This window comes from Marmota monax, unplaced genomic scaffold (genome assembly GCF_021218885.2).
Source record: "Marmota monax isolate L192 unplaced genomic scaffold, Marmota_monax_Labrador192_F-V1.1 WCK01_AAM20220418_F8-fsc00178, whole genome shotgun sequence".
Lineage (NCBI taxonomy): Eukaryota > Metazoa > Chordata > Mammalia > Rodentia > Sciuridae > Marmota > Marmota monax.
The window spans coordinates 2,706,573-2,721,666 of NW_026694501.1; the positions used below are offsets into that span (position 1 = coordinate 2,706,573).

The following is a 15,094-nucleotide window of genomic DNA, read 5'->3' on the forward strand; positions in this document are numbered from 1 at the left end:
GAAACAATGTAAAAGTAGATCTGCACACCACAAAAAAATATGGCCTAATGATACATATTAAAATAATTATACATAGTTAGCAATTCTCCTCAGCTAATTTATTGAACTTGGTCCCATGACTGTCTATTTTGCCAGCTCTCTAGATATTTCTATTGTAAAGAATTTTGACATGGATGTCATCTTTTTCTCCCCACAAAGTGGAAAAATAATGGAAAAGTAAAGTTTCACCCACAGAACTAGATAAAATAAAAACTCAGTTCATAGACCAAAACAAGCACAGATTTCTTCAAATGTAAAACAAAACCAAATATTAATATATATCATAAATGTTATTCACTGACTGTCTGGTCATATATCATGCAATGAATTGTAATGCAGAAATACTTTAAATGTAGTGATGTCAGGTTCACAGTGATAATCAGTATGAGAAGATGTCTAAGCTTATTACTCCAAAAACATTTATATACTATGTTAAGAACAATCATTTCTGAGTTCCACCATTTTGCAGTTTTATAAATATTTCAGTTTAACATCCCCTACTCTATTACCCAGCAATTATAAAATTTAGAACTAAAGAATTATGGTGAATAAGATATAAATAGGTGATTATATTTCCATCTTATATAAAGAAAAATATTGTTCAATATAAAGAACTTCATGGGATTTCCCCTTATATGACCAACTATTTCTTGATTATATAAGAAATAATTATCATCATACAAGAATCGACTACTTTGGATCATAATATGTAATAAAAATTTTAATTGATTGTTTTCTGGCTCTAATTATATAGGGAGGTCTACAGAAATTATATCTTACGTGCAAACATGTTAAAGTTTTCTATTATTAATCCCAGATTTTTAAAAATGTAGGGTAGAAAAGCTATGTCAATTAAATCCATTAAAATAATTATACATAGTTAGCAATTCTCCTCAGATAATTTATTGAACTTGGTCCCATGACTATCTATTTTGCCAGCTCTCTAGATATTTCTCTAGTCATGTACCTATTTAGAAATATAAATACTATATAGAGTAAATATATGTAACCTATGACATTGGCAACAGTCTAAGATATAGATAATAGTCACATTTCAGGGTTTGAACAATAATATAGAAAGTATTTTAAAGTATCTTAAAAACATTTGTGGGTAACAGGACTGAAAATAGTGAAAAAATATACTGTCAAGATATTTTACACAGAAGTTAGCAAAACTTGTGTGTGTTACACATAATCTGGCATTTTGGAGGTGATAGACATGTGAATAAGTTATAGATGCTCTAATAGAAAAATCACATATCAGTGGGTGATAGAGAGTTCAATTTAAAATTATTAATGGAAGTGACTTTAAATTTTTTGACTTCAAATTCTTGGTTGTACTTAATGTTTTCAAAATATGTTCTCCATAATTACTAGCATGTGACAATATTGTCATTGAAAAAAAAAAGAATGCTTAAATCTCAGATATATATATATATATATATATATATATATATATATATATATAGTCAGAATTATTTTTACTGTATCCCTTAAAATGTTTTGTTTTAAAAATCAATTACATTAAGGAGTTTGAACTTTCAATTCACCACATCCTGTAAAGTATCTTCAAAAGTTATCATAGATTCTAGGTTTTAATGACATGATCCTGGAAATAGCAATACACTTTTGGCATGGCTTTTGTTCAATTTAAAAAAAAAAATCTATTGCGGAAATACCAGGGCTTCAAGTTATCTTGAAGCTCCAGGATATTCATGGTTCAAACATTTGAAGAAGTCAGTCTAGCTGAGCACTTAGCATAAGGAGCAATGTCTGACTGATGCTGTGGTAGGTGTTGGGAAAGAATCTCTAATACAAGACAATTAAGTGTAATCCCAGGCCAAACAGGGAGCTGCCCTCTGTGGATTTTAGTCTCATAGGAAGGAGATGTGCAAACAAGAACATCACCAGAGACACGCTTACCACTATGATGGCACCAGAGAGGCACACATATGTTTTCTGGTCACACAGCTTATTTTCTGGCCACCTTCCCGTGGAGAAGACATTTGTTCTCCGTCCTGAAAAATTAGCTGCTCTCAGCTAGCACCACAAGGGGAGAAATGTCCTTTCAGACAGCTAGTACAGGGTGGGCAAAACCTCTGAAGTGTGAGAAAGGACACAGGATTGTTTAGAGAATCTTACCCATACCTAGACTGCAAACTACATGTGCACAAAAGATAGAAGGTGACCCCAGAAAGGAAGGTTATGTAACATCTGGAACATTCTTGAAAGTCAAGCTAAAAAGCCAAGTTTCATTAAAAGATTTCCTGAAAACAGAGAGCTGGTTGAATACTTTGATCACTCTTATTTTGAGTTTTTCCAATGCTGGCAATGAAGCAGGACTTCAGGCATTGTAGATAAGTGCTCTACCACTGAGAGACCCCTCCAAGCACTGACTACTCTTATTTTTGCTAGATTGTCCATCTGTTCAAGTATTCGTGTAGCTATTCAGCAGTAAGTATTGAGTATTACTACTTTCCAGGTAGTAGTTGCTATAATCATAACAACTGCACCCTGGCCTACACCCTGGCTGACTTATTGAGCACCTACTGGACTTTGAATTATACTAGGTTCTGTGAACACAAAAAATATCTTATCCTCAAAGAACTGTGGGGTGTGCCTCCAGCATTCCTGATTTCTAAATACAAAAATGTATATGATATTCTCTCAAAAATTATGTTATATGTTCTCAAAAAATGATTTTGTCTAGATATTAAGTAATAGATGTTAGTATACATTCAAAAATCTCCGAAAAGCCCTAAGAGAATACAGCTATTAAGATAACATTATGTGCTATCATAGATAACTCTAATGACAGTAATAGATAAATCCAATATGTATAATGTCTTAAGGTAATAGAGTTTATTTCTTACTCGGTTCAATGTGGGTGGCCAAGTACCATGCATGTGGAAATTCAGGAACCCAGTCACCTCTCTGATGGCACGGTGAGAAATGTCTGGTGGCACTTGCTGACAGAGAGGAAAAAAGTAAAGAATTTGTGTTCCCTAGATACTATATCGAATTCCATATTCTTGGAAAACTACTCTTCTCTGCCTATTAAGCAGTGTTAGTATGATAAGTCTAATCATTGAGATGGGAACAGATAAATGCATGTCACTTCTAGGAGGAGACAGTGAGAGTTCATGCATGATCCCATTCTCCAGTCTCTTGCATGCTGAATATGGACGCCTCAGGTCGAGAGAGAACAGAATTACATGATTGAAGGAGGTTGGATCCCTGAGTCACCAGATGGAGAGAAGTTTCCTTGCAAAAATGTTTGTTAGGATGCACAGTGCACTAGTAAGAAATAAGTTAGAAATTCTTTCGGGTTTTGGAGCTATTGTTGCTACAACAGTAGACTGGCCTCTCCTGGCTCATGGAAGAGGACATGGGTACTTCTTCTTCACTGCCTTGACAAAGAGTACAAGCACCTTGGGTGAGGATCAGTCCTCTCACCCCTCTAGAGGCTGCATTTCTGAGGGCAAGTTCTCGGCACTGTTGGACAGGATGTGGTGTACTTTCTCTTCAGCTGCTGGGACGCTGTTTACTGAAGGCTCATGGCTGATTCTTTCATTGGGCTGATGAGTGACTCATTCACAGAGCCAGTCTCATTTTAAATTTGGGAAAACTCTGATGGACCAGCCCAGCTCCTGAGCTCTCTCTAGCAGCAACTGAAAAGTCAACAGCAACTGCCTGGTGTGCCAATTTCTTCCTCTACTAATCCCTGGCTTCTCACTTCTTTATAGATGTGTGTCAATTTCTGAATCCAACTCTCTCTCTCTGATTCTGTTTCCAGAAGGTCTGATCTAAAACAACTATGAAAGAAGAAAATAAATCTTTCTTGGATTGCTTTTTATTTTCTTGTTTTATTTTTATTTATCTTCTTCTCTGTCGCAGAAGAAAAATCTAAAAAATTTGTGAGGTGGGTATATGTTCTTCTAAATCTTTATACGTACATGTATACACACATGTGTACCCATGTGCATTTTTGTTTACACATAAATATTTAGAAGGAAGGTGTATTTGCTGTGCTTGTTTGTTAGCTATAAAGAAAAATAATATTTATTTAAAACCTATGCTCCCTTTTGATGGGGTATTCTTATCATCTCAGGGCTTGTGGGTTGCTCGATGTGCTATAGGTTGAGCAGGCAAAGTCAGAGGGAAAGGCTGGGGCACAGCTGATTTGCTGTCTACATGATTTGAAGGTATTTGAAGGATCAGTTTGAGAATTGAGGAGGCAGCATTGGGAACCAGCAGAGAGATTCTGTGTAAAGGTAGGAAGGGAAAAGTGCTCTTAGGGGAAATGTGGTGAAAGGGGGGTTGAAGAGCATAGATGAACTTCATGGGACTTTCAAGTTCTTTTCTCCATACTCAAATACCTCCCCAACAAGAACTTTGTTGGACTGTATATTGGAGATTCTCTGGGGCAACCTGAAGAGGGTGGTAGTAGGAGATGGTCTTCTTTTGTGCCCACATATATGCACATACAAAGGAATGTGCTACAACACAACATTTTCCAAGTACAGGTTTATCACTGATTGATGTCATGGAAAACATCATTTTAAGCAATGCTGCAACACACATCCTAATGGATCACACTTGAATATATATATATGTATGTATATATATATATATATATATATATATATATATATATATATATATATGATTAATTTGTCAGGAAAAAATTATAGAAGAGGATTCAATGATGAAATATCATGAAGATTTGTCAGGCTTATGATGGTTTTGTGTAATTATGTTTCAAATAGTGTCTGCCAGTTTATTAACTGTGATCATTGCAAATATCTTACCTTCTATTTCTCTGTTGTCATTACATTTTTAATACATATACACATATATATTTTAATGCATAAACATTTTAAATTTTATGGAGTAATACAATAATCATTTCTGTGGTAAATTCGGCTTTGCATTTACTTGACAAGGTATTAACTATTCTGATTCATTAGGTTTGGGGCAATATTAAAGTGATTTTATATTTCATGAAATTATTAATAGTTTTTTTTGTTTGTTTGTTTGTTTTGTATCGGGGAATTGAACCCAGGAGTGCTTAACCACTGATTCATGTCTCTAGCCTTTTTAATATTTTATTTAGAATCAGAGTCTTGCTGAGTTGCTTAGAGCCTTGCTAAGTTTCTGAGGCTGGCTTTGAACTTGCAATCCTCCTGGCTCAGCCTCCTGAGCTACTGGGATTACAGGTGAGCTCCACTGCACCTGGCTCACTTGTAGTTTTTGTACTTGATATTTTAATGCTACTTTGTAAATGGAAATATTTTCAGAAGAGTAAATATTATCAAGACTGGTGAAACTGGCCTACTGGATTTTTAAAACTAAAAACTTTGAGACCAAAGTCAAGGAAGTAAAATGGCCAAGGAAAAAAGCAGCCAATATTTTGGCCCTTGCTACTCTTTCTCTCTCCCCGATCCTCCATAAACTTTCCTCCTCCCTAATCTCAGAGGAAATCGGATTGCCTTTCTTCCCCATCCTTAACAGATTTATCTGTCCTTGAGCACACACTCACTACAGGAACAAAGTAATTCAGACTTTGACAATGGCACCAGAAGATCTCAGAAATGACTATCTCCCAAATTAACAAGTGAATTACAACTCCAGACAGAACAGGTGCAATAATATAGCCTTTGAATCACCTCTTTAAAAACCTCCTGTTTCTGGTATGAGCAGAATCACAGCCTCTGGGACAGGAGTTCCCTGTGCTTCTTCTTTGCTAGCAAAGCAATAAAATTTCATAACTTCTTTTTCCTTTTGTTTTTTAAAGAGTAAGTATTATCTGGTTAGCCAATTACCATAATATTTCAATTTTTTTTCTACTCCATTCATCTGAAATGCCACTATTGTCATATGCTAAATATCTTTATAGATTAGGGCTTCTCTTATGGTTATATTAGTTTATACTTACAACTGCAATTTTGTACTAAAATTTTGAATTATAATGATAAATTATATTACATTATATTATAACATTAGGAAAATAATAATTATAAATATTTGGAAATTACAAATATAATTATTTGGGAACAATTGATAACTTTACAAAATCACACTTTTCAATCAATGAGGATATATCAATTCTTTCTTGAAGTTTTTTTTTTTTTAATCATTCTGCAATATAAAGTATTAGAGTTTTCTTAAGATAACTCTTTGATTTTAAAAACTTTTTTCTGGTTAATTTTTGTATAACTTTTCTGAATGAAAACATTTTAAATTATGTTCTCTAGTAAGTTATTTCTGGTGTATGAAGAAGCTCTTGTGTGTAGTGTGTGTATTTTAGAATTAGATATTTGTGTTGTATAAAAGCAAATTGCTTATTTTGTTTTTCCTCTGCTTTCACACCACAACCAACACAGGATATTTAAGTGACATGAAAATGGATAGGGATTTCTTTTATCAGCAAGCAATTAATTCTGCAGTGGATACAAGCTGTGTGTCTTCTAATCCAATTCAGTTCTGGCAGTATCTACCTGAAGATAGCTTCAGAGGAGAGAGAGAGAGGAGGAGGAGAAGAGGAGGAGGAGGAGGAGGAGGAGGAGGAGGAGAAAGGAAGAGTAAATGAGTAAATATTATCTGGTTAGCCAATTGCCATAATTTTTCAAATTTGCTACTCTTCATTGAGTCCCCAAGACTTCCTCCAATGCAGACGCCATTCTAAAATCCCCTTGTGTCCATCTGAAAACTGGTTGTAAATCTGGATTTCCACAAACTTCTCTTCAAGTTTGATTTATCTGCTTGAGAGGCAGCAGTTGGCCATGGTGAGTATGGGACAAGGGGTGTTGAGCTTCCATGTTCTCTCTAGACGCAACCCAATCTAGAAACCTCCACATGCTCAACTCTCCAAAAGGTTTCTATGGCCATTGGTTATTAACTTAACTTTGAGGTTTCTATGGCTATTAGTTATCAACTTGACTTTCAGTCCCTCCTCTCCCTCTCTCCTGGTGGAAGTTGGGAATGTAGAAGTAAAACCCAAGTTCCCAAACCTCTGATCCTGCCCTGGTCTTTCTGGTGAGGTTCCAGCACCCATCTTAAAGGTACCTAGGGGCTGCCAGCCATCACCCCAACATACCAAAAGACACTATCACTTTGAGAATTTTAAGAATTTTAGGAGTTGTATACCAGAAGTCCAACAGGGTAAGACCAAATATGTATTTCACAATATCACATTACTTTACTAGATTTTCTCATTCATTTTATTTTTCAGTTGAATCTGTAATTTTCCAGACAGGCAATCTTATTATCAATAAAGAATCATAGCTGTATCTTATTTCCTCTATTTATACCCCATTTATTTTTATAGTTTTATTGAACTGGATGGAACTATCAGAAAATACTTCCTAATGGTAGTTGGTTCCCCTTATCCACATCAGTAGATTGAACCAACTGCAGATGAAAAACATTAGGGAAATAAAATGTGTCCAGAAGATGTACAGACTTTAAAATATATTATTTTCTTTTTTCTTATTAATGTTTAAAAAATACATGACAGTATAACAACTATTAACAGAATATTAACATTGTATATGTATTATAAATAATCTAGAGAAGATTTAAAATAAGTTCCATGCACATATTACACTGTTTCATATAAAGAACATCCATGGATTTTGGTATCAGCTGGTGAAAGTTGAGAGGTTCCAGAGCTAACAGCTTAGGTATACCATATATATATATATATATTTGTTTTGTGTTGTTTTTTTCTGACTGCCACACCAAATCCCTTATAGCTCTTTGTCATTACATACAGTGTTAAGAAAATATCCTTGTATTAGTGTTTGAGGAAGATGAAGATACTTTTTTTAAAAAAATCAAGAATGGATAATGCATTATATTAACCTTCATTGTCCTTGAAAGGAAGCCTTGACACTGTGCACCATGTGTGTGTGTGTGTGTGTGTGTGTGTGTATGTAAGTGTTTTGGGGAAAGAGGTCTTCAGTTGTTCTTCTTAATGAGCTCTCTTATTGCCATGGGGTCACACTACTCAGATCTGGAAATTTTTCTTATTACTAAGGTAATATTTGACATATTGTAATTTTAATGGAAAAATCTTTTACATTCCTTAGCAAGTTTGGTTTGCTGCATATTTTTATTTCAATATATTGGGGAAGTAGTTTTTAGTATGTTATTTTCAAGTTTTGGAACTTTATTATGAATAAGACCTATCTACTATCTATCTATCTATCTATCTATCTATTTATTTTTGGTATCACTAATCTTGTAAGATGTGGGTATTATATTTATGGGAAAAAATAAACTTTACTTTTTAGTTACACATTTGAAATAAACAAAATATTTTATTTCATTTTTTTTTTTACTTTGGAGTTTTTCAAAGAACTGAATTGTAAAACCTGGACTGAGTATTGTTTGTGGAAATAAACCTTTAGCTTCTTTGTATTTTAGGATAATTTAATCTGTTTTGTTACATACATGTGTGAGTTTTTGTTATTTGTGTCTTTTATAATTTCACTTAAGCCATATTTTAAAATTTTTAACATGAATTTGTCTGTAGTATGTCTTGATATTTGAAAATAAATTTATTAAAATCTATGAATATATTTCTATTTTTTGTTACTGGTAATGAATATGTGAATATTTATTTTAAGTACATTTTTGCTAGGTGTATTATGATATTATTGAGTTTGTTATAATTTTCAAATAACCAATTCAACTGTTCTAAATTACCAGTTTAGTCTTTCTATTCTTTTATCATGTTTTCCTACAGTTTTTGTTATAATTCCTATTAACTTTGTAATCAAATGTTCACTATCCTTAGTGTTACTAGTTCTTTTTCCTTTTAAAGAGCATGTAGTTTTGATATTTCTCCTCAATTCTGCTGCTTTGGCCTTACCTCAAAAGTTGTTGTTGTTGTTGTTGTTGTTGTTGTTGTTTTTAACCTGAAAAAGCCATGATTTTATTCTCTCTTAATGCTGAATAATATTCCTTTTTTTAAATTGGTTTTATTTTTTAAATACATGACAACGGAATGCTTTACAATTCTTATTACACATATAGAGCACAATTTTTCATATCTCTGTATATAAAGTATGTTCATATCAATTCGTGTCTTCATACATGTACTTTGGACAATGATGTCCATCACATTCCAGCATCATTGCTAACCCCCTGCCCCCTCCCTTCCCCTCCCACCCCTCTGCCCTATTTGCTTTTACCCTTTAAAAATTATAGGGTGTCTCACAGGCCACACATGCCCTTTCTTGGAAAGTTTAAGAATGCAATCTGACCAAAAGAAGAAAATAAAAATCACCCATGCATCATCATACTCTTGTAATTTTACAGGTATTTAACAAATGTATTTTAAGTTTATTTTTGATATTAAGTTATTTGATATTTTTAATCTCTATTTAAAATATCTTTTATTAATCACTAGCTTTATTAGATCAGAGAAGGTGACAGTATACTTTATTTTGTTGGGAACTTAATGAATTTTGTTTTGTTGCCTATAAATTATTATTATTTTTAATATGGTTTTTAAAATTAATTTATTTATTTTAATTAGGTATGTATGACAGTAGAATGTGTCTATAAGTTATTTTTATAAATGTTCAAATGGTGTCACAGAAAGTGAGTTCTGTCTATTGCATGCAAGAATTCATAGATATGATCAAATACATGTTATCAATTCTGTTTTCCAAATTGATTGTTATTTGCCACATTAGTAAATGAGAGTGTATTCATGCCATCTAATATATTTATTTGTTCTTGCTCGTTTCTCTTAATGCCTTATAAATGGCAGTGTACAACCCACACATTTTAAGGGAGATACATGTGATGCCTACACGCTGTAGGAATGTCTCCTTGGAGAACTGCAACCTTGTCTAGTCAGCTTTACATTGCTGTGACCACAATGCCTGATAAAAACAAAACAGAGGAGGAAAAGTTTTTCTGGGAACGTGGTTTCAAAGGCTCACCTGTGGTTAGCCAGCTCACTGCTCTGACCCCAAGGAGAAGCAGAACATCATGGTAGAAGGGCTTGGGGGAGGAAAATTGGTTAGTTCCTGGCAGACAGGAGCAGAGAGAGCAAATGAGGAGCGAGAGATGAAAAATAAACCCTGAGGACCTGCCTCTAGTGCCCTTCAACCTCCAGCCACATCTCACCTGCCTATAGTTAACACCCCCCAGTAGTCCATTAAAACTATTAATCTATCAAACTAATTAATCCACTGATTAGTTGAGTGTTTCCATAATCCAATCATTCCACCGATGTAGTAACACAGGGGCTTTCAGGGTCTACCTCCTATTCAAACCATAGAAAACCTTCATTAAAAATCATCCTTTATATTATTTTTTATTTTAAATTTGATTTTCTTTATACTAACATTGCAATTCCTGATTTCCTTTAGTAGCACTTGTTAGAACTATTGTTTCCTATTCTGCTGCTTACCTCTGTTATTTTACATCTTTCTGTATTTGTTGTAGTTTTCATCAGTATTACATTGTTAGAATTTAGATTTCATTCGGAAAAAAAAACCTTTTTATCCTTGGTGGAGAAATTAATTTATTGGAATATATTATTATAACATTGCATTCCTATGTCTTGACATCCTTGGGCTCTCTGGTGTTTATGTGTGTGTGTGTGTGTGCACACACGTGCGCACTTGTGCACACGTGCACTTATTATATTTCCTTCCATTTCTTTTGCAACCAGCATGCAGTTTTTCATCTCCTTTTTGAAGATGTGTAATTTGCTTTGTACACTACTAGTTTGTAGACTTTTAATTTTTAAGATATCTTTTAGGACATAAAACTATTTTATTGTACCCAGTTTTGCATTTCAGTTCTTGCACTTATTAGCAGCCCAATCTTCCTCAAATTCCTTGCTGTTTCTGTTTCTGTTTCTTTTTCTGTGAACCAGGAACAATAATAACTGATTAAACGAAGAATACATTTAAAGTACTTAGAAGAATTCCTGGTATATAGTAAGATATCAATAAACATAAAATTTCCCATTGTTTTCTTGTTCCTGATTTCAGAGTAAAAGCAAAATGGCAAATTTTGAATTCTTTCTGTTCAAGAATACCACCTGTGAAAATACTTTTAATTAATTTTGTCTGCAATAAGTGATCTACTGTAAATCTGCCTAGCTGAGACTCTTTCATCTCTTTGATTATGCCTTCTTATCTATTTGCTTTCATGTCTTCTTCAAGGCTAGAAATGATCTCTGCACTAATCAGACTTTCATTCTTTAAACTTTCCTTATGCTTTGGAGCAGCTTCTCAAATTTCACCTCTCACTTATTTTATACCTTACCTTCTGAGTTCATTATTGTATTCAATATGGATTTCATTTTAGTTTGTTTTTAATTTCCTTGTTAGTCTTTTTATATAATCCTTTCCCCTTCCCATATTGCTCAATTGTATCCAGTCTTGTGACTGATTTTTCTTAACCCATTGAGTCCCGTTGTCCCAGATGTGGAACACTTAAATATATAATTTCATAATATTGGAATTAAAGCAATTATTAAACAATTTTAGTTAATTAATGCTAATAAATTAACATAATATATAAGCTTTAAATTATGATTCCCAACCTATTGTAAGGCCCCAGTGTTATTTTTATTGAAATATTTGCAGAATTGAAAACTTGGGACTTACTGAGTGGACTTATCCTCTCCTCACAGAGATCTGTCTTTTTGCATTCTGTTGAAGGTTTGTCTTGCAATTTTTCTCTAGTTGCTGTCATGTGTCTTTGTCAATGAATCTTCCTCTAGATGCTGCTTTCTTTTCCCTGTTACTTAGATTTTATTTTGATTTTTTTTCTCACTGACATTGTCTCTCCATTTTCTTATTTAATTATGCTGAAAAGTTGAGTGATCCACCTGGGCATAATCTGGCCACCGACTATGTGATGATCAGTTGTCCTGAGCTGCAGGGGAGGCTGGGTGATATAGGATGTTGCTACTCCAACTTCCGCTTTCAGCGGGCTCTTCTGATAAATTCCTTGTCACTTATGTGTTACCTCCTACCCACTGTCTGTTTCTAAGAAATCTGTTGTCACAGACCAGGCAAACACGAATTACTTACAGGGGTTCTGTGCTTCCTCTCCACACATCTTGTGTCCTAAGATACAATGTGACAGGCACCACATGCCTGCCTTGCCCCTCACAGCTCTTTACTTGGGAACTGCTTCCTTTGAATGGGTCAGATAGATGGTAGAGGAGCCAGAGAAAATTAGCATTGTGTTCTCACAAAGCACCAGGAAGCAAAGTCTGCCTTTGTTGGTATTCCTTTAACGTTGGTAATTTACCCCAAATAATTCTTAATATTCAAACACAAATGCACTCCCATGATTGAAGTCATGACAGCTGTGGAAAGGCACAGCAGAAAGAGGGATCCTGGGGTGCCGGGGAGCTTGGGATCTTCCTGTGGTACTAACAGGTTACTCAAGATTGCAAGCTGTTCAGAATCTTGACCTTGTACACACTATGTTCAAATCTTTTTGATTCTAGTTCATTCATATTCTCTTGTTTCTTTTGCAGGATTACCTTACTAAGTTTCTAACTAACTTGATTTGCTCTCTGATGTTAATCTTGTTCCCAACTTTCTTCCAATCAATGCAGAAACATTCATTCCAAACTGAATGCCAAATTCTGCAATTCATCTCTGGTACCAAATGACCTAGAATGTTATATAAGGACTACCATTATGTGATCCCAGTCCAATTTCTATACATATATCTCTCCCGAATCTCATATAATAGTTTCCCGCTATTCAGAAGGGTATGTCCACACCCCGCAATGAACACCTGACACCACGGATAGCACTGAATCCCATATGTGTGGTTTTCTTCACTCATATTTATGATAAAGTTTAATTTACAAAGTGGACATTGTCAGAGATTAACAAAAACTAAACTAAAATAGAACAATTAGAATAATAAACTGCAAAAAAAGTTATATGAATATGGTTGCTCTCTCAAACATATCAAGAAAAACATTAATATTTTCAGATCCTGGTGGATTGCAAGTAACTGAAACAATGAAAAGTGAAATTGTGGATGGGGGGGTGCTATTATAAAATCCTTCAGACTCTGCAAGAACACTACCATTCACCTACATGTAAATGAAAGAGGAATATGTTGTAAATTATTTCTAAAATTTTTCTGATGGACAGTTTCCCTAAATCACAGGACAGTTTTCCAAAAATTTAAGCATTTTCAATTTTAATTTGTTGAGCTTTCCATCAGTTTTTTTTTCCCCAAAGAGTTTCTATGCAGGTATCCAGGTTCGATGTTTATTTTTACTTTGTTCAGGGGCTTTTGCCTATATTTCTCTAGTCCATACCAAAAGTTTAACTATGCAAATGCTGATTCTTTTTAAAAAGACTCAATTATGATTTATGTGTTGTCTCTAAATTATGCAAAATATCTTAAAACAAAAAAAAGACTAAAATAAATATTTTGAAATCCAGTGAAGACTATTGCTAACTACTATGCATTACAGTTCTTTTTTAATAAATTACAGCTTTAATTAGTTTACATTGTTCTTTTTAAGTCTTTCATAACAAGTAATATCTAATTTTACTATTTGGTTATATTTTCATGTTAAAAATAGTCCTTTCTCATTTATATAATACTTTACTGAAGAATATATACACTTTACAATCCAAATGAAAGAATAGCTAATATTTTCCATTTGATATTATTTGAAAAATATTTTGGAACCCTAAAAAGAATGTTGAAAAATTACTTCTCACTTCAGTAGCACTTACACCAAAATTGGACCAATATAGAGAAATTAGCATAGACCCTGAGCAAGGATGACACTCAAATTCGTGAAGCACTCCACATTTTCTCATAAAAATTTTTAAAAGCCGAAAAATTAATTTAAGAGATGATCAGATTTACAAAGAGGACTTCACATTAAGTTATTACTTTGAAATTTTATTTTTCTTAAAAAATATACAAGTGAGTAATAATCTTTATGTTTGGCTAAACATTTGTATAAAGGGGGAAAAAAGTTATAACTGGATAGTATGTAAAGTTGAAATAAATAAAAATGGCAAAATAACTTGTAAATTTACTACCCTCTCCAAAAAAAATTTAAAAAAGGTATACACCAAAGGCACTTTTTGGGACCAGGAGATATCAACAGGTGAACCTGCAGAAAGTGAAAGAAAATAGAACTGCCTAATAACACAGCTCCAAAAAACATGTGCATGAGTTAAAGCTGCCCAGGCTTTTTTAAGTTAATAGGTCTCACATAAAATGAGCAAGAGTGAAAAAGATAGTGTCTAAATTATTTACTTTTGATAAATATGTTATGTTAATTTTTCATGAAATAATTTGAACTCTCCTCAAACAATATCAACCCCCTGTTCACTTCCTTAACTTATTTTATTTTTTAATTAGTTCTAATTAGTTAGATGATAGCAGAATGCATTTTAATTCACTGTACACAAATAGAGCACAACTTTTCATTTTTCTGGTTATACACGATGTAGCATCATACCACATGTGCAGTCATACATGTACCTAGGGTAATGATGTCAATCTCACTCCACCATCTTATCTACCACCATGCCCCCTTCTCTTCTCTCCCTCCCCTTTGCCCAATCAAAGTTCCTCTCTTCTCCCCACGCCACCCCTCCCCCCATTTATGGATCAGCATCCACTTATCAGTGAGAACATTCAGCCTTTGTTTTGGGGGATTGGCTTACTTCGATTAGCGTTATATTTTCCAACTATATCCATTTACCTGAAAATGTCACAATTTTATTCTCTTTTAATGCTGAGTGATATTCCATTGGGTATATGCACCACAGTTTCTTTATCCATTCTTCTGTTGAAGGGCATCTAGATTGGTTCCACAATTTAGATATTGTGAATTGAGCTGCTATGAACATTGATGTGGCTGCATTACTATAGTATGCTGATTTTAAGTCCTTTTCGGTATAAACAAAGGAGTGGATAGCTGTGTCAAATGGTGGTTCCATTCCAAGTTTTCTAAGGAATCTACATAGTGCTTTCCAGATTGGTTGCACCAATTTGTAGTGCCCCCAATCCTTCA

General features: G+C 33.8%; 1 non-coding gene across 1 annotated transcript; it reads left to right on the forward strand.

Moving 5' to 3' along the window:
- Positions 1-13,770: 13,770 nt before the first annotated feature.
- Positions 13,771-13,879, forward strand: LOC124076278 (U6 spliceosomal RNA). Its single transcript, XR_006846312.1, has one exon. It is a non-coding gene; the product is annotated as a U6 spliceosomal RNA (small nuclear RNA).
- The last annotated feature ends 1,215 nt before the right edge of the window (positions 13,880-15,094 follow it).